This window comes from Protopterus annectens, chromosome 11.part0 (assembly GCF_019279795.1).
Source record: "Protopterus annectens isolate FY-2018-M chromosome 11.part0, PAN1.0, whole genome shotgun sequence".
Lineage (NCBI taxonomy): Eukaryota > Metazoa > Chordata > Ceratodontiformes > Protopteridae > Protopterus > Protopterus annectens.
The window spans coordinates 781406575-781427199 of record NC_056745.1 but is presented as its reverse complement, the minus strand read 5'-3'; positions in this window follow the sequence as shown (position 1 = coordinate 781427199).

Below are 20625 nucleotides of genomic sequence, written 5' to 3'. Positions count from 1 at the left end.
GTGTTATGTGGCGGATTCTAGCGCCCGACAGGCAGCTTACTGTGACCTTCTCCTTACTCAGTCTGGTGAGCGGGACATCAGTGTGTCTGACTATGGAGTCACCAATGACTAGTGTGTCTGGCATTGTGTTTGGCCTTAAGGGCTGTGACTGTTTGACACTCTGACTGTGAGGTCTATGTGTTGCGGGTGTTGTGTTCTGAGGTGGTGGTTGTTTGGGTGTCTGCTTTGGTGGCCTCTGCTGTTTTGGTAGATTTTTGATCAGAGCCTCCGAGTATGTCTTTGTGTGTTTATGTGTATGATTTGAGGTTGTAATGGTACTATGTGAGACTGGGTCTATAGTGTGTGTGGTAACCTTCTCCTCCTGACTGGTCTTGCCAGTCCTATGTTGAGAGAGCTCAGCCTCCAGTTTGGCCGTATAGTTGCATCTCTCGCATGTATTTGTGTTTTGTGGGAGGAGGAGAGGGTTGTCTGTGTACATGAGGCAATTGAAACATTGCCTCAATATTCCCAGGTTCACCAGCTGAGCAGGAGAGGACACTAGCAACTGATCCCTCGACATGCTAGAAGGGTAGAAAAAAACTTTAAAAAAAGATTCCGGGGCGTGGGTGACCGAGAAATGGGGGTTGCCTTTTGGGGTACTATCTATGACAAGAGTGCCGTATCAAGGTAATAAGTACTGTAGGAGCAAGTGCTAGGTTTAATAGATAGAGAATAGTCTACTTGGAGTCAAGTAGAGATGATCTTTTAGTTATAGGATATGCTGATTTGATCAGTAGTATAGTTCGAGGAAGGTAGTTTTAAGGGAAAATTTGAAGAGTGGACTTTAGGTAGCCGAATAGTTTAAACCTGCTTAACCGGCACTGCCCTAGTGTGCAACAGTGGCAGCTCCGCTCATCAGCTAACGCGTTTATACCAGGGGGCTGGAAAAAGCTAGAAACTGGCCCAAAACGACCAATAAACTACTAGTTACTGGCTGAAACCTCACAAAACTGGACAAAAGGCAGCTCAATGCTTCCCACTCCCACTGGTAAGCAAGGTAGCTTCCCTTCCCCCAAATAAGGCAAGGAAACAGTACACAGGAACTACAACCAAAGCCCAGGAATCAGCAACTCTGAAACTGGACTAAACTAGTAAAGCAGGAAAAACAAGAGACCAGACCACTCCGATACTATTGTAACTCTTGGCTTAAACTAGAGTCTTATCTGTTACCTACATATAAATATATACCACAATAGTGGAATGATGGTATACCTGTATCTGTGTGAGTATGTACAATATAATACTTTTTATTAACTATTGTATCTGTCTGAAACTTATATGTGTCAACAACTAGATACCCTAATGATCTAGTTGAAATATGTACCCATGTTTTGTCTGTATGTTCTCTATAATTGTCTCTTTGGAGCATTTCTCCCCGGGCCTCCACTGAAAATGGACATGTATCCAGTTGGACTATCCCGGTTAACAAATGTAAAATAAAATAAATAAAATAAACTTTACTGCAGATTTTTACTGAAGTAATGTCCTTAAGGAAGATTGCTGCTGCTGTTTAAATTACATAGTCCGTATGCTCATGAACAACCATAAATTTGCAGGGTTGCAATAGGGTTTTGGAACTCACTTTAACCATTAATACTGACCCCCCCCCTACCCTGAGCCAGATCCAGCACTAAGTGACCTAGGCAGTCATCTAGGACTCACAAAACTTAGTTTTCTTCTTTAAGAATGTAGTCTGCATGCATATGACTCGTGTGCGCATGTGTGTGTGTGTGTGTGTGTGTGTGTGTGTGTGTGTGTGTGTGTGTGTGTGTGTGTGTCCCAGTTGTGTCTTTGAAATGCCCCAGTTACAGATGACTGGTTGGTTGACTTATTCAGGCTCAAACCCTGTACCTTGATTATAGAACCTTAGAGCCAGATTCTTCTACATCAGCTACCGAACTGCTATCAGAAAGTGCATGTTAAAAACTGTTTGAGTTTCTGTGCATTTTCAAAGAATGTTGAGTTCCTGTTCATTTTTAAAGAAAGTTGAGTTCCAGTGCATTTTCAAAGAATGTTGAGTTTCAGTGCATTTTCAAGGACAATTGAACTTCTGTGCATTTTCAAGGAACGTTGAGTTTCAAGGGTAGAGAAGTTTACTATTGTTCATGCTAAGTCTGTTTTCAATGTGTAACTGTTTTGTTTAGCAAATGGCTATCATCAGTGTTTGTGCTATAAATATTGAAAACAGTGTCAGTAACACAACAGGTAGCATACTTGGTTTTGGTGCAGAAGGCTGTGGATTATCTCCCACACCATGTAGATGGAGTGCTGATATGGCAATACCATTTAAGAGGGGCTGGGGTGCTGTACTCCTGAGTGTGTCCTTCTTTGGATGAGATACCTAGTAACTTTGAATCTGTTCCCTATTCCAATATTAATACCTTACCATTTTTTCAATGTAACATGGACAATTTATTCTTAAAGGGCAGCAGGCACTGAATTTGTACATGAAACACTGAGATGTAAAGTTGCTTGCCAGCAGCAACCTCTTCATTAGTTATAGATCTCTTTAATGTGGAATTATTCAGATGCCATTTACTTCTGCAAAGATTGTGTAAATTGACTGATATTAGTGGATTGTAATGACAAAAGTTTGAGTGGCCTTTTGTGGTTGAAATGTTCTGTAATGGGTAGTTTTGTCATTATTGTTGCATACCTTTTATTTCCTTGCTTAATGGTAAAACATTAAACTTACAAATTTAAAACACACCGTAACAAGTGGTACTGTATTATACAAGGGTATGGGAGGTTAATTAATATGATAACAAGTTCACCAGTTTAGTCCAACTTTTATGTAGTTAAGTGTAGTAAGATTCAATTGTCATTTGGTTATTGCATTTTAACCATTGTCGGTAAGACATTTACATTCATGTTTGGCATGCAGGTAGCTTGAAATCCTTCTGGTTTGTTGGCTTTCTGTATTATCAGGAATCTGGTTCCAGAAGGTAAGGGCAAAAGTAATTTATATACATTCATATATGATTATGCCATTAGCTATTACTAATATTTATCCTCAATTAATATTGCCATCTCCTTTTTGCATCCTAGTATCCATGATGCTCTTCCCACTGCAGCATAGCTGACTCTAACAGGATACATGACCATCCACTTTAATTTTGCAAATATTCATACAAAAAAATTCATTCAATATCTCTGCCTGTTTCTTGTTTTATATTTTCTCCATCGCATTTGTACTCAGTCCAGGCTAAGCTATACCTTTCCTCCTGCAATCTGACAAGAACTCCTTCTCATCTTCACTTCACCTCTCATATCTGAAGCACACATATTTATTTACACAGAACAATAAATAAAATCTTGCCCCACTTCTGGATATTTCAGCTTTTTTTTTTATTTGCACCACTGTTGCCTTCTTGTTTTTGCCTCCTTTCGGTTTGCTTCTTTGTACAATGCATCTGCATCTCTCCACCACATTTTTATTGCATGTTATACACCTTCTCTATTGCTATAATTACTAGCCTTACTCTATTGTGAAACTATAATGACCTTCTTCTCTTTATCTCAAGTTGTTTCTTTTTCAGACCCTTATTCACACCTCTAGGTTTTCTACTTCTAATCTGCTCTCTCTCTCTGTCTCCTCAACTCTGCAAATTCCACCCATCTAAAATTTTGCACCACTCTTTTTGTCTTTGGTGTCATACCCTTCCTTCCTAATCTTAAATAATGATTAGGAAAACCCTTGTAGATTATAATAATAGCTTTAATTGAATGTAGTTGATGCTCCACTTTTTGACCTTGGTTAGAAATAATAAATCCAAAAGTAAGGCAAGTACTACCACACTGTGTATGAAGTAACTTCACTTTATCAAAACAATAAAAGCAGTATCATAAGCGCTTTTGGGTAAATCCCTGCATCAGATGATAAAACACTAGTAAAAACATAGTATCTAATATAGTACAACACAGCCAATGAAAATCAATAGTTTACCCTCCGTTTTGCTAGAGCTGGTTTTAAAGGGACAACATCATTTAATCCTGGGGCTTTGTCAGCTCCCAGTCTAAGAATCCATTGCATCTCTTTGTATTCGGTTTCATTATGCAAGTCACCCATTCTTTGACTTCTATTTACAGCACATATAACCATAAAGGCAAATACATGATCACTATGCAATTCTATATGCTTGTACAGTGCATTGTGTTCTTTTCTTAACCTTATATCTGATAGATGCTTAAAAATTCTGTACTTACGTATTATCGCAACCACATTACGAGCAGGAGAAGCGGTTGAGCTCCAAGACATTCTCCTGCAGAAATATGTAATGAAACTGTGTTGGGAAGTGATGTGCGTCACTGGAGTGTCAGTAATTTAGTGAGAAAGTCAGAGAAAGAAAGGAAAGTAAATGTGGAAAGCAAAGTGACAACTGATATATTAATGCCTCCTGCTTTAGGATTGTTTTAGCATCCCGAGAGTCATGAATAAAAAGTCAAAAGTACAATTAGTAGATGACCACACATCTTACACTGAACCACAAAAAAAAAAAATTACTTTATACTTGGTGCCAGTTTAGTTTCTAGTCCTTAAAGAATATCATTGTAAGTACCCTTAAACTAACAAAGTGAGATGTCTATTCGTCCACGTATAATAAAACTTAGCAACCTATGCCACTTCATTTTCAGACTGTGATGGCCATCAGTCAACAGCAAATGACTGAGAAACACACTACCTTGTCTCACCTTTGTAATATGAAAAACACATACTGTAGTTGTCTTCACATTTATGTAATTAAGTGTCTAATGTCAGGCCTTTAGTGTAATAACGGTAATAATGGTAATTAGATTATCTTAAGTTTTTTGAAAGAAATGACACAATACAACTAACGTTTTAACTCTTTAAAGTGATATAAGCAGTCCAAAGTTGTTGATTTGCAGAGCCCAAAAGCAATGGTACAAAAATATTTCCCTCATCGTCTTTTATCACTTCTGATTAAATGTGTTGATTTTGTTTTACGGCTCTTATAAACTCTTAATGATACCACATTGGTACTGTAATGTGGTTGCGATAATACGCAAGTACCAAAAATTCTATCTTTAAGTCTGCAATTTGTTTTTCCTACATAATATGCAGTACACTGTTGACAGTTCACAATATAGACAACATTTTGTGTGTTACGGTCAGCATACATATTCAAAAATTAATTATTGTTGGTCCTAGGGTGCATAAAACTGTTTCCTTGAAAATGTGCTTACAGGCTTTACAATGTAGGCATGGATAAGTTCCCTTCTTCTTAATGCCTGGATTTTTAAAATGCATAGGTTCTTGACACAGAATGTCTTTCAGATTTTTATTTCTTTTGAAAATAAATCTAGGTTGTGTCTCTACAACTCTAGTTATATTCTCATCTGTTAAAAGAATTCTCCAGTTGTCTCTAATTATATTACATATACCACCTATATCATTACTGTATGTTAAACTTATTTTCAAACCTTCATTAGATTTTTGAACATGTGCATCTACTTTATTAGGCCATTTTTTGCCTCTGTGTAACCATGGTTTTGCACTTTGTTTTCTATGGAGACTGCTGTTGTCCATTTCCTTTTTCAGTAGATTTTTACTATAACCTCGTGCTTGAAAATTATTCTTTAAGGAGTCCAATTCCTGTATAAAGGAATTATCATTCATGCAAAGTCTGGATATTCTACAGACTTGTCCCTTGACTATGTGTTGGAATACATGCCTAGGATGCATGTATCATATCTAAGCATGCTGTTGGTCCAACAAGGCTTCCTATAGAGTGAGGTCTCTACTTCCCCATTTTCTTTCTTAATACTAACATTCAGGTATTCAATAACTGAACTAGAATAATTCAATGAAAATCTGAAGAAGCTGGTAACAGACTCTAGATATTTAACAACAGATGTTATTTCTGATGTGGTGCCCCACCCCCCACAAAAAGAAAACATCGTCCACAAATCTATTGTAAAAGAAAAATTTGTCTTTCCAATCATGTGCTGCCTCAAATATCACCATATCTTCCCAGTATGCCAGGACTAGGTTAGCATATGTGTTCGCAAATGGCGTACCCATAGATATACCTTGTCTCTGGCAATAATACTTTGATTGACAAAGAAAAACATTGTTATCTAATATTAATATCTAATACTAGCCTTAATAAGGAACATAACCATGTATTTTCATCTCTCTCTCGCTCTCTCTCTATATATATATATATATATATATATATATATATATATATATATATATATTCACCTTTTTGTCAAGTATTTATTCTATGGCAGTAATACCATATTGATTTTCTATGACACTGAACAAATTCTTTATATCTAGGGTAACAAACATATAGTAAATGTCACTGTTCTCTTGCAGATAAACACCCAATGATTCCAGAAATGTAGCAGTAGCTTTCAAGGTTCTAGGGAAGGTTTGTAACATTGGTCTGAGAGTTCATTTTAACCAGATAGAAATATTTTCTGTTACCCAACCCCTACCTGATACTATAGGTCTCATGGGTGGTGTTTTGAGAGCCTTATGAATTTTTGGTAAGGCTTTAAAAATTGGGATAGTAGGATGTTGTATATATAAAAATGTCAGCAGCTCATGGTCTATCAAACCAGTTTTTTCCATGGCAAATATTTGTGCACTTTTTGTATATAGGAATTCACCATTAGTGGTGACAGCTGAAGAAAAGTCAGTCTGTCAGCTAGCAGCAGATCTATTTGTGTGTTATAAAACTCTTTACTAAGTAAAACAACAGCACGGCCCTCAGCAGATTTTATAAGTATGTTGGTATTATTCTTTAGCTCTTGCAGTGCATTTCTATGTGGTTGTTCTAAGTTGAAATACATAGATGTATGCATATTCTGTAGATACTGTTCAATTTCATGTTCACATGATTTAACAAATAACAGTGTAGGATTTAAAGTAAGTGAAAAAATGCTAGGTTGCTTCACTACATGAGGTGTTTGGACACTGTTAGTGTCATTAAACATTTGCTACAACATTACATTCCATGCAAAATATAGCAGCTCAGGTATTAGAGTGCAAAAATCTGTCCCTGTACTTGGTACAAGATTTAAACCCTTGCTTAACACTGATAGTTGTAATTCAGAAAGAGAAATACCTGAACTGTTATGAACATTACAAAGGTTACATACATTATCAACAGTCAGTTGGAGGTCCATCGCCTCTTGTAGTCCTTGTCCATCTGATGTGAAAAACTCTTCTTCCGGGAATTCTTATTCTTCACCGGTGCTGGTAATGTGAAAAAAGAAGAAGAAGAGGGAGAAGAAAGTAGGTGTAACAACAGATGCAGGCATCTTGGCACTTTGTTTTGGTTTAGCTCCCATTGTGGAAGAGTCCAGCTTGTCGCTTCGAGACTCATCCATTTGGCTAGCTGCTGTGCCCAAATTAATGTCCACAAATGTTTCTCCTTCAGTCACTGCCTCAATGACATTAGTAGATGCTGTTTCATTATTTTCTGTACTAAACAGGGCAGGCCCCCTGTGAATGAAGAGTGTTGGGCTGCTTTAAGTTAACAGAGTCTAAGAGTTCTTTTTCATGCTGTTGATTAGGTAAAGGGTGTGGCTGCTACATCATTTGAAGCATCCCATGCTCTTTCTTGAGGGTGAGGCCAAACAAAGATGTCACCTGATGAAAAATCGTGATAATCATGTTGTAGTTTCTTTAACTTAACTTGTTGAAGTTTTAAATCATAGTTCCCTGTTTTGTATCCTCCATCATGTTATTTTTAGAGCTATGCAGAATCTTTCATGTTTATCCAGGGGGGAATACTGACACCCTTCCTTTCCCGCTTTATCTGTAAACAGTTAATTTGTAGTTATGTGATGATCATGTAGGATGCAACATGTGTACTAATCATAGGCCCCCATTTACAGATGTAGAGAATAATCTGAAAATTGATGCCTTAAGGCAACATGCTGCTGTGCTGCAGTCCAGGGGGTGGACCAATATGGCTGAGCGTACAGCCTCTGGGATGAATTAGTGGACAACATTAACACAGTTGGGTGACACAATCACACATATGTGGAGGTGTGTCACAGAGCAACAGACATAACTACTGCATGCAGTGGCATGTAATCATCAAGTCACGGGTGGAGGCCCTGCTGCAGAACCCCCTCTCAATGCCATTGAGGAATTCCTGGTGAGCATTGCCACCCAGGACAGCTCCCAGCAATCCATGGCACATTATGATCTTGATGTGGGTGCAACCCCTGCATCCCAAGATGAGCTTCCAGGGAGCTTCCAGGTATGTCTTGTTAGATGATAATTAGAATACTGTGGCATAGTGAATTAACTTCTATAATGTATATGTCTGCATCAGTTGTTTGTTGTGTGGGGGGATTTAGGATTGTTACAGTTAAAAGCTTAATTTGGAGTTGTCGGCCACATTCTTGTTGACATTTTAGGTACTACAGATATACAGTTGTAAATGTATTACCACCTGTTTTACTGTTAAATGTTTTGTTGTTGCCAATACTTCTTGCTTTACTTATTTCAGAACCACCAGGAATGCAGAGACATGGGCTTCCTGCAGATGGTAAGCCTAATACATTTATGTCAGTACTGTATATACATTTCAAGATATCTCTTAATGTGTCCTCTCAGGCCTGTTGTATGTATTGCTGTACTATCTATAATAGTGACAGCAGTGTATTTGTTTAGCATATATTGCAGCATAGTTGTGCAGATATTAATATATTCCTGTGTTTCTCCTTTTTTATCACAGGTGAGCATGACAGTGGGAGTGTGGGCACTCTGACACTTGATGTCAGTGTTTCATCAGATACTGATGATGATGGTGGCCAAACAGAGGCACAGTTGGGGGGTGCAGAGATTTAATCTGGCACAGAGGTTGACATCTAGTGACCCCCTTAATTTTCCCTGGTCACAGCCAGTAGGCCTATGCCTACCCAGTCCACTGTGGCCAGAGATATTGGACAGGGTGAGGATGAGGACATTGATTAGGAGAGTGTGGTTACTGTAGCTTCAGTGCCTGTTGAATCTGTCTGTAGCCAAAGTATTGGCAAAGTGTCATGCAGGAGGGTTGATAGGGGTCTTGGAGAAGACCTGCTGCCCCTCCTCCATCTGGTGTAGATATGTCTTCCCCTGTCACTCAATGGATGTTTAGGGCCATCATGGAGGCACAAGCATGTTGTGAAAGGCACTCCAGACAAATGCTCTTGGTTCTAGATGTGGCACATTCTGACATCAGTGACAGCCTCTACTGTGTATCCAATTCAATGGATTGGTTGAATGACACATTGAAACATGGAGTGTATGTGATGGAATGATGGTGTTATATCATGGACTGTGCACTGTCTGTGATGACACATCTACTGGCAGGGGTATATCATCCAAGTGGGCATAGGTCAGCCACACCATCTACTGATAGCCAACGTCCCCATGCCTGACCACACTCCAGTAGTGGCAGTACATTCCCTGCATCATTAGAAAGTTTTCTGTCTACTCCCAGACATGACAGGTCATGGGGTTGTGCTCCTGGGCATTCCTGTGAAGGGAGCACATCCAGCAGACAATAGTCACATTCAGATAGTAGCATTGCATCTGATTTTGGGGGTGGAGATGCCAGTGCATCTCCTGGCAGAGCCAGGTCTCATGGCTGGGGGCAACAGTGATGAACCGAGTACTGTACCATGCACAGCTCACACCTGTCCAGTATACCAAGATGTAGAGCTAGCACTGAGCTTGTATGTGTCCATGCACACTGCCACACACCACTTTCTCATGGTGGACCAATACAGACACACACAACAATTACATGGTTCAGCCTTCCTGCTTCCCCATTCTTACACACACACACACACACACTCAACAACTTTTGTTGTCAGCCTAGACCTCCTGCCCCCTTCACCCACAACACCCTGTGCAAGTGATGATAACTGTGCCATGTTCCTGATTTCTCTCTCTTTTGGATTCAGGGAAACAAAAGCTTTAGGTCTGATGCACAGGGTGCTTAACTACGTTATTCCTTAGTATATCTACATTTACGTTGTTTAAATGTTAATTGTACCTGTGAATTATATTTGCCTTGCTAAGTGGATAGCATTATCATCTCATTACTTTATAGTGTATTCATCTTGTAAGGATTGTGAAATCAGCAACTGCAATTTGTCACATTACTTTCTAACTGTTCTCTTTAATGATTATCTAGTACAAATGTATGGTGCACATCATAAGTCGGGCCATCACATTCAGATCTCTTGATTGTATGACAGCAATGTAGTAAAATCTTATCAGAACAGTACAGTATCATGCTCTCTGTTAGATGTAGCTCACCAAAAACATGCATATGTAGGACACCCCCCAGGGCTTTCTTAGCAAGCTAATACAGAGCCCAGAAACCATGCCATGGTATATGTGTACAGATTAAAACACTTGTCACTTTAATCTGTCTTGTATTACATGATGTGAAGTCTACCTGACATCTAGGCTACTGTCTGATTATGCCCTGATGAGATATATGCATATACAATACTCTGATACAGCCAATGACATCAGCATTGTCAGCTGAGCATATGGGAATAACAGTTTTCCACCTACTGGTATAAAATTACGTCTGTACTATCAAGTTACAGCTTACTCTCACACACACACACACACACACACACACACACACACACACACACACACACACACACACACACATACACACAGCTGACTGCAGTGAGAATAGAACCACAGATTACAGTTCACTAAACATAACACACACACACACACACACACACACACACACACACACACACACACCATAGCACAATTCTGACTTGCATTGTGTCTAACAACCCTTTTTACCTGATGACAACAGCGGTGTCTGAGGACAAGATATGTGTTCCACATGCTGGTGCAAAATGCTGTCTGTAATATCAAGTTACAGCTGACTCACATTCACATAAACACACTTGCACACACACACACACACACACACACACACACACACACACACACACACACACACACACACACACACACACCATTGACTGCAGTGAGAATAAAATCCCTACCTATGTACACAGGACTACAGAACTCAGTACTTTACAGAAGCGCCACAGCACAAGCCTGAGTTGGAGTGTGTCAGACAACACTTTATAGCTGATGACATCAGCAGTGTCTGTTGAGGAGACTATAACTTGTCCCACCTGCTGGTGTAAAATGCTTTCTGGAATATCAAGTTACAGCTCACTCACACACACACAGAGTTGACTGCAGTGAGAATAGAACCCCTACCTAAGTGCACAGACTATTGAATAGAGTACTTAACGCACATGCCACAGAGCAAGTATAAATTATGCAGATGTGCAGGTCAGCAGGAGACAGTAGCTTGGCAGGCCAGTATGGAATGACTGTGTAGGGATGAGCAGCTATCAAAGAAATGACTAGTCATGCCATTGTAGAGGTAACTGTTGAATAAAACTTACACTCTACTACCTAGAGTCTCTCTCACACACACACACACACACACACACACACACACACACACACACACACACACACACACACACACACACACACCATAGCACAATTCTGACTTGCATTGTGTCTAACAACCCTTTTTACCTGATGACAACAGCGGTGTCTGAGGACAAGATATGTGTTCCACATGCTGGTGCAAAATGCTGTCTGTAATATCAAGTTACAGCTGACTCACATTCACATAAACACACTTGCACACACACACACACACACACACACACACACACACACACACACACACACACACACCATTGACTGCAGTGAGAATAAAATCCCTACCTATGTAAACAGGACTACAGAACTCAGTACTTTACAGAAGCGTCACAGCACAAGCCTGAGTTGGAGTGTGTCAGACAACACTTTATAGCTGATGACATCAGCAGTGTCTGTTGAGGAGACTATAACTTGTCCCACCTGCTGGTGTAAAATGCTTTCTGGAATATCAAGTTACAGCTCACTCACACACACACAGAGTTGACTGCAGTGAGAATAGAACCCCTACCTAAGTGCACAGACTATTGAATAGAGTACTTAACGCACATGCCACAGAACAAGTATAAATTATGCAGATGTGCAGGTCAGCAGGAGACAGTAGCTTGGCAGGCCAGTATGGAATGACTGTGTAGGGATGAGCAGCTATCAAAGAAATGACTAGTCATGCCATTGTAGAGGTAACTGTTGAATAAAACTTACACTCTACTACCTAGAGTCTCTCTCACACACACACACACACACACACACACACACACACACACACACACACACACACACACACACACACACACACACACACACACACACAAAATTGACTGCAGTAAAATTAGAACCCCTACCTATCTAAGTGTACAGATTGCAGAACACAGTACTTAATGCATGTGCCATAGATCAAGTCTGACTTATACAGGATTGCAGGTGAACTTATAGCAGATGACATCAGCAGGACCTGTGAGAAACAACAGCTTGGGAAGTTGGTATGGAATAACTGTGTAGGGATGAGCAAATATCCAAAAAATGCCCAGCCATGCTATTGGAGACGTAACTGCAGGATAGCACTTCTATTCTGCTGACTAGAGACACACACACAGTCAACTGAAGTGAGAACAAAACCCTTACCTATCTAAGTGCAGAGACTACAAAACACAGTACTTAATGCATATGTGACAAAACAAGTCAGGCTTATGCGAGAGTGCAGGTGGACTTACAGTAGATGACATCAGCAGGCCATGTGAGGAACAACAGCTTGGGAGGCCTGCATAGGCACATAGGGTCATTTTGTCATGTGAGACTAATAACTTGATAGCACTAGGCTACTTAGAAGCCTAGCTGTATAACAACACAAGTACCCTTATTGGGGTGTATATCAGATCATTGAAACAGCTCATTATCGAATGCCGTAATGTTGAACTGCAAAACCCGAACCCTAACAATATCAAAACTTCAAAACAGCAAATATTTTCCCAGGAAAAAAATGTGCTGTTCTGAGAAACACACACACACACACCACAAGCACACTAAAAAGCAGCAATCCACACACATATATTTAAAAGTTACATCTAACCCTACACTACACTGCACATACACTACTATCTATCCACTTTCCTTAATCCAGACCCTAACCCTAAGGTCCGTCACTATCACACACTCACCTCACATGCACCCTAACCCTAACTCACTTAACCCACCCTTAACCCCAAATTCTCACTATTGCACACTCACCTCACTCGCTCTCTAACCCTAATTCACTTAACCCGCCCCTAACCCCAAATTCTGTCACAATCGCACACTTATATAACCCGCGCCCTAACCCTAACTCACCCAACATGTGCCCTAACCTGAACGTCTGCACAATCACACACTTACCTTAACCCAACCCGTAACTTTCCACTGCATCACTGAAAACAGCAAAGCCACAACAATGGCCAACCAAATTCTTTCCCTAGGGAAGAATTTGGTTTTGTGCAGCTTCACTGTTTTCAACGTTCACGATATTGGGCTCGATATTAGATCATTCAAAATTCTGCCATTTCGATGATCTAATATAGACCCCCCCTTACTGAGCATATTTTGGTGTTTGAGTTTAGCATAACAAGGTTGTGAGCACAACCAACTGGCACTGTCCATGAGGGAGCACGCAACATTATAAATTACACTTTGTCATGTGGTTGATATATGTGTGGAAAAAAATAAACTGAGACCCCAGGGTTGTAATGCTTATGGGTGTGTGGCCAACACATGGACCAAAATAAGACAGCATCATATACATTTCCATAGCACATTGGGCCATGCCTCTCAACCTTTTATAGCAAGCAATCTTGACAAAGCCATACATATTGGGTTGAGAAAGGACCAAATATAGGACACATTTTACATGCTGCTCTTACAAACTTATACAGTTGATAGAATAACATGTTTCACATTAATGTGAATTGTCTGAAGGGTAGAGGTTTTGAAATTCAAATGTCTGTCATTGTTTTCTGGCTTCAGTAGTCAAGTATTTTCAAATTATTTGCCAGAAAACAAACTTTTTTATGAGGAGCAGGGCAAAAATGAAATGCAAAAATCAGGACATTCTACAAATATCTGAACAGTTGAAAGGTATGCATTGTGGAGGAGATTTGCACTATGGTTAACTAAGTGCACCCACATATGAGATACAGCTGTTTGCATGTAGGTAAGCAGTGCACAAATGCAAGCAGCATTGCTAATGTGTTACAGTTACTGCACGCTGTTTTTTTGCAATGGCCAAAAGCATTTATTGGATATATCTGGTTTATATGTCTGTCTATCTGCTTCCTAGGTGGTCCAGTTTCAGCAATGTCACATTTCATGCAAGCCACATAAGCACAGCCGGACCTCCAGTCATTTGTTTGTGCTATGTGGTGCATCACAAAAACAGTGGAATTAAAAAAAAAGAAAAGTAGAAAAATAAATGAAAAGGGAGACATACATGAACCGAGCAAAAGCAAGGTATAACATTCACAGTATAAAATGATGCTACATATCAGATATTTCTATATAGTTCAGGATATGAACTCTCACACCACTGCATTTTCAGAAAACAGGATGGATGTCTTAGCCCTCTTTGTCTCAAAACAGCTTTGCAGCAAAGAACTGAAGTCATTGTTTACACAAACAAATGCATCAGAATGTACACTGCTATGAGATCTTCCTCTGTGTCTTGTACTTTCAACCATCTTTATTATATTTGAACATAGTGCATTTACTAATCACATGACCTGTTAGGATTCTGTTTGCAAATACACAGCTTTGTCTTACCTGTTTGTGTTTCTTGGTACGTCATCAGTTATCTGAGCAGTACTATGAGACATTCAAGTGTTTAAGGCATTCAATAACCTTGGCCTTAAAATGTGTGCAGATATTAACTAAGAGTTATATTATATGCATTTGCCAGCAAGTGAAGGCCAGGTTGGATGACACAAACAGCCATAAACTGTTCTTTTGCTGGGATCATTGCTGAGTTACTCTTAAGGCACAAGCAAGGCTACACTGATCTTGGGTTGGGGAGCTCATGTACTGTTATGTCACAGACAAGCATAGCCTATACTTTTGTGAGTGAGCAAAGGTGACACTGCTATGGCACATACAAGGATATGATGCTCTTGTTACTTTCCTTGTTCTGCTTCCCGCCTATTGTTTGATCTTGGGAAGTGTTGTGAAGTCAGAAACTGCAATGTGTATCAGAACTGTCTAACTTCAATCTTTACGGATTTCCCAGTACAAAGGTATGGTGCAAAAATAAGGCCATGTAGTGAGCATCAGTATACTTCACAGGTAGGACTGTGTGAATATTTGATCCCTGAGACCTAGAACTTACTAATGGACACATATGAGGAAAGTGAAGGCCTCTGTGCTGTCACATGTTAAAGTACCTTTTGTACAAATCCACAGGACTATTTACTTAATTACTATTCCAACCTACTAAATACAGGGATATGCCATAATATCATTCAAAAACTATACTCTAGGTTCAGAACTTACCTTGCAAATGCAGCAGTGGACACATTTTGAGTTTAGGCCTGATTCGGATGCAAGCAGTACATAGCCAGTACATGGGGAGGTATAAGTTGTGTGAGTTTCCTGGCATCACTTTTACTTTGTGTACGAGTGGGAGAAAGGTATTGGGCATCTAGGTGGTCAGTGAATGTGCTAAGCATTGTCTTTTAACCAAAGCAAGGGCATACTGAGCATGCCTACATCTGCCTGCAGGCAAAGCAGCTGATTGTTCCTCCTCTAAACTCTCCTCTGACTGTGGCTGTGGTGATGTAGGCATTGGTGGGAGGTATGTGTGTCCCTTCCTCTAGCTGATCCTGTTGCAGCTGTTTCTGCAAAATCAGATTGTATAGCATAGCACATACTGTGAAGACTTGTGCACATGTGTCTGGATTATACTGCAGGGCTCCACCAGATGTATCTAAGCCATGGAACCATGACTTCAACAGCCCAAACACATACACTCTATGATGTTTCTGGTTTGGGCATGTACCTCATTATGGCATTCTCCCTTGGGTTTGTGTGCTCTATTGATGGAAGTCATCATCCATGGTTCCAGTGCATAGCCAGCATCCCCAGTAAATGGCCCTGTGGGATGCCCCTAGCAAACATCTGATACAGCTGTGATGTATGCCAAATATGGGAGTCATGATAATGGCCAGGGTTGCCAGCACACACATTCAAGATTATTCCCTGGTCATTGCACACAGCTTGGCAGTTTATGTAGTGATATTTCTTGTGGTTAATGTAGATTCCACCCTGCTCAACAGGTAGTGATGTGATGTTTACATGAGTGCAATCTATGGCACCCAGTACTTCAGGTAGTGAGATACATGGTTGAACTGTTGCGTATTGCTAGCTCTTGCCTCAGAATTACTGGGGAAACATATGTGCCCACTGGCATGTATGAGCATAGCATTCAGGAATTGGTGGATGATCCTGGATGCTGATGCCTGTGACACATCCATCATGTCCCCAGATGGTCTTTCAAAAGTACCTGTAACTAATATTCTAAGGGCTACACATACCTTAGGTTCCACAGGGATGGGTTCCCCTCAATTGGTTCTGGCTCTAAGATGAGGGTGGAAGAGCTCAGAGAGTTCTTGTAAGGTGTTCCTGTCCAGCCTGTAGCACTCTGTAATCTGTAGATCATGTAGCATCTGATAAGTTACCCTGGGCCTGAACACTCTTCTCCTTCTCAGCCTAGGCATATTGTCATCAGCACCAGCAGCACTGACTTCAGCCTGTAGCACATGCAGATATAGAATAGCTGCAGCAGCCCCTAAGCAATGTGGCAGTTAAAATTTTCTTGTCTCTATTCCAATGGTATTGATGTATTTAGGAAAACAAGAATGGGGGTTGCATGGATGCTTTTAAGCATGTTGAATAACTGCACCAAGTTGGATTGGTTCATGAAAATGGAATTCACCTGCTTATATTGTAATCAGCATCTATTACACACACCTGCTGCTTGCTCATCATTGCACTAGGTGCACCTCCTCACACCCCCATGCACCCCATTGCAGCTATGTATAATTAAAGTAAGCATGGCAAAATTGTAATTATTTTTCCTCCGTTCCCATGATAACGCACAAACATTCAGTGTAAGAAGAAAGAAAGCTTGCCCACCTTGTACTTAAACCCAGGACATTCTGCATTTTAGCCCTACACATACACATGGTGCCACAGAACTATTTACAAGACAAGCACAATAAAAGTTGTCATTCATTCCTCCATTGTGTGACAGTGCACCATCTCGCAAATGAGGACATTAAAAAATGTACAAAAAATATTTAAAATGGACAGAAAAGACACATCTTACAACAAAATTTTGAGGATGACATACAACCTGTGATTTGTACATAGCTTACATGCATCTTCACCCTCCACAAACCAATACAACTTTGAAAGTGTAACATGACAAACACCCCTGATGTCATCACTCACCGTTGACATCCATTGAAAACAAAAACACCACGAATGTGCCTCCACAGAGTGAACATCCCTAGAGGGTTACTCTTTTTTGGGATTCAGCAATACCAATGAGTTTTTACCTAATCTGCATATTCACCATGCTGGCAGCCTGGAATCTACATGGTTAGTAGTTGTGTCAGCAGAGAAACTGCATGGGAGCACAATGTCGTAATCACAAGGGAGGCTATTCCTTTGTCCATATATCTTCTACATACTACATATGCTTACAGTGCAATATAATAGTCTGTTTCAGGAGGCTCAGACATTGTAGCAACCTGCATTATGTAGAATTATATTTTCTTTTGGGGGTGAGAGGAGCAAAGGTGCACTTATGTCATGCCCTTACAAATGTATTTTTTTATTTTGTAACTGTGATATTCTAGCATCCACATTGTGTAATTAGGTCATAATATGTTTGGGGTTACATTTTCCGGTCAGTTCTGTATAAAATTTAAGAGCTTTTCTTGCTCTTGCTTCTGTGTAGACTCCTTTCTGTATCTGTATTCAGAAAGTTTCCAGATACACGGCCAACATGGACACAGAATCTACACAGTTGCTTTAGAGGTTGTTGAATCACTCTACCATGCTGGTTTGCTTCATTAGCAAAACATCCAGCTACTTATACTGTAATTTGCATGCTACAAAAGCTTCCATACGTGTTCATGAGTGCCCGCCAATGAGTGCCGCTACCAGGAGTTTACTGAATCTAAAGCATGTTGCACCCATGTGCGATGAATCCCCTCCATATGTATTTTTCAAATAAAGAGTGTAAGAACTGGTATTTTTTTTTTTTTAATTAACAAGGACAACCACAAGCAATCACATTTTTGAAAGGAAAGATAATGAATTTAAGTAATGTTGTTGAATTTGATTAGGCTTTTGAAACTAAAGGTAGTTTTTGTTGTAATTATACAGCAAAAAATGGATAATTATGGTGAGAACTGGTAATTATGTTTTCTAAATCTACAGTGTTATAACAATAGATACAAACTTTGTCAGCAGTACCATATACTCCAGACCTATGGTGCAGCACACAAACATTAATAAACAAGTTTAATGATAATAATACTCATTAAGTCTTATTTCATAGTATTCTGTTAGGCTACTAACCAGTGTTCCTGACAGGCTTACATATTTAGCTAAAATTCAAAACAGTCAGCCGATGCCAGCGGTCTGTTGTATAAAAATAGAATTTATTTTACTGTTAACAGCTGTATATATGGTTACTATCTGAATAAAATATATTAATGCAGCTCTCCAGAAATAAAGTTGTTATATGGTTAAAATAAAATTAACTGTCCTCCTTGTAGATTCAATGTCCCCAAAATAAGTTATTGATTAAGCTGGACAGCAGGTCAGAAGTCTTTCAAGCCTTATTACTTAGATTAGCAACAACAAAAAAAGTTTTATGTATTATTTGGAAAGTGGAGAAATAATGATCCTTAGGTTGTATATATCCATTCTTCACAACAGTTGACAATTTGTGAGTGTGTGTGTGTATGTGTCTATGTGTGTGCGGATTCACTTTAGAACATCCAAAGCCCGTAACATTGAAATTCAAAACACTGAAACCAAAATCTTGAAAATTTTAAACACTGAAAACTCAGAACATTGAATCCCATAACACTGAAAAAACACAGGAAAGCAACATGTACTATATTCCAGCACAACTACTTACAGAAACAAATAAAAAAAAAACATAATATACTTCTACAAATATAAGCCCCTCTGCACCCTTCATGTTGTGGGCTGTGCCCCTCACACCCCCTGCCACTTAAGTATATCAACTCTGAGATCGCACTACACTACACTAAGGTGTGTTGTGTTGTAGTATAGCAAGTAAGAAGGGAACATGACTGAGGTTACCTATGAAACTTCGGTAAGTATCAGAGAGATATATAATAATGTGTAATGTTTAACAGTGAAGTAGTGTTTGTAAGAAAAGGTTGAGAATAGTTTTTTTACAATTTAAGGAGACAGTCAAGAAGCACAGAATGGTATGTTTGCCATTTTGTTCTGTGTAGTGCAATCTCAGAGTTGACAGGGGGTGCAGGAGGGCTTAGCCCCCTGCTTATATTTGGAAAAGTGTAATATGGTTTGTTTTTTATTTGTTTCTCTATGTATTTGTGTTGGCATATGTTTAATGTTGGTTTGCTATGTTTTTTCAATGTTATGGGATTCAACGTTTTGAGTTTTCAGTGTTTTGAATTTTCAAGATTTTGGTCTGTGTGTTTTGAATTTCAATATTACGGGCTTTCGATGTTCTAAAATGAATCTGTGTCTGCACCTTGTCGTTTTTAACACTGGTAAAACTGGAGTAGCAGGCTCTTTCTCATGTGATATAGCTCTTTTTTCATATCTGTTGCAGAAGTTAGGCTTTTCAAATGTTCCTGCTTAACAGATCACTGTTTTTGCATAAAAGATCATTCTTGCTTTTTTCTCTCAGTAATATATGTCTTTTAGAAAATGGAACTGGATTCTATTTATGAAAAAGAAATAATTGAAGAGCTGCTGGACTTATCTGGGAAGTCAAGTTAAATGTTTGTTGCTTTCCAGTTTTTAATGACATGGAAACTTTTAAAAGTGTTTTTAAAATGCTGAAGCTTGAAGCATTAATTAGCTCGAATGATTTGGTCATAATGAATTTTGTTATGTCATTTACTGTTTGTTACAGTCTGATAAAGTTTGTTGGGGGATGAAAGCGCTTACTGTTCATGTAATAAAGCTTTGTTTATCCAATCACCTTACTGTTCATTTTAATAAAGCTTTGTTTATCCAATCACCTTTTTTTAGGTTCAACAGTTTGACTAATTCCCCACTTTGTCGCTAACATTGCATGTGGTTTTCCATCTGATCCAGTTTAAAAATGGAACTTCATGTCAGCTTGTCCTAAAGTGATGTTATTCTACCAACTCAGTATTTGTTAACTCCTTTCCACCATTCAGTTTCAGCCTGCTGGAAGGCACTATTCTCATATCCTTGGAAAACTGTATTGCCGTTTAAGACTTAGAAAGCCAGTATGTCGAAAAGGATTTCATCAGTTATATCTATCTCCATCGTAAGGACTGCTTATTGTATCAGAACCATGTTTTCTTGGAGCTACACCTTTCCTG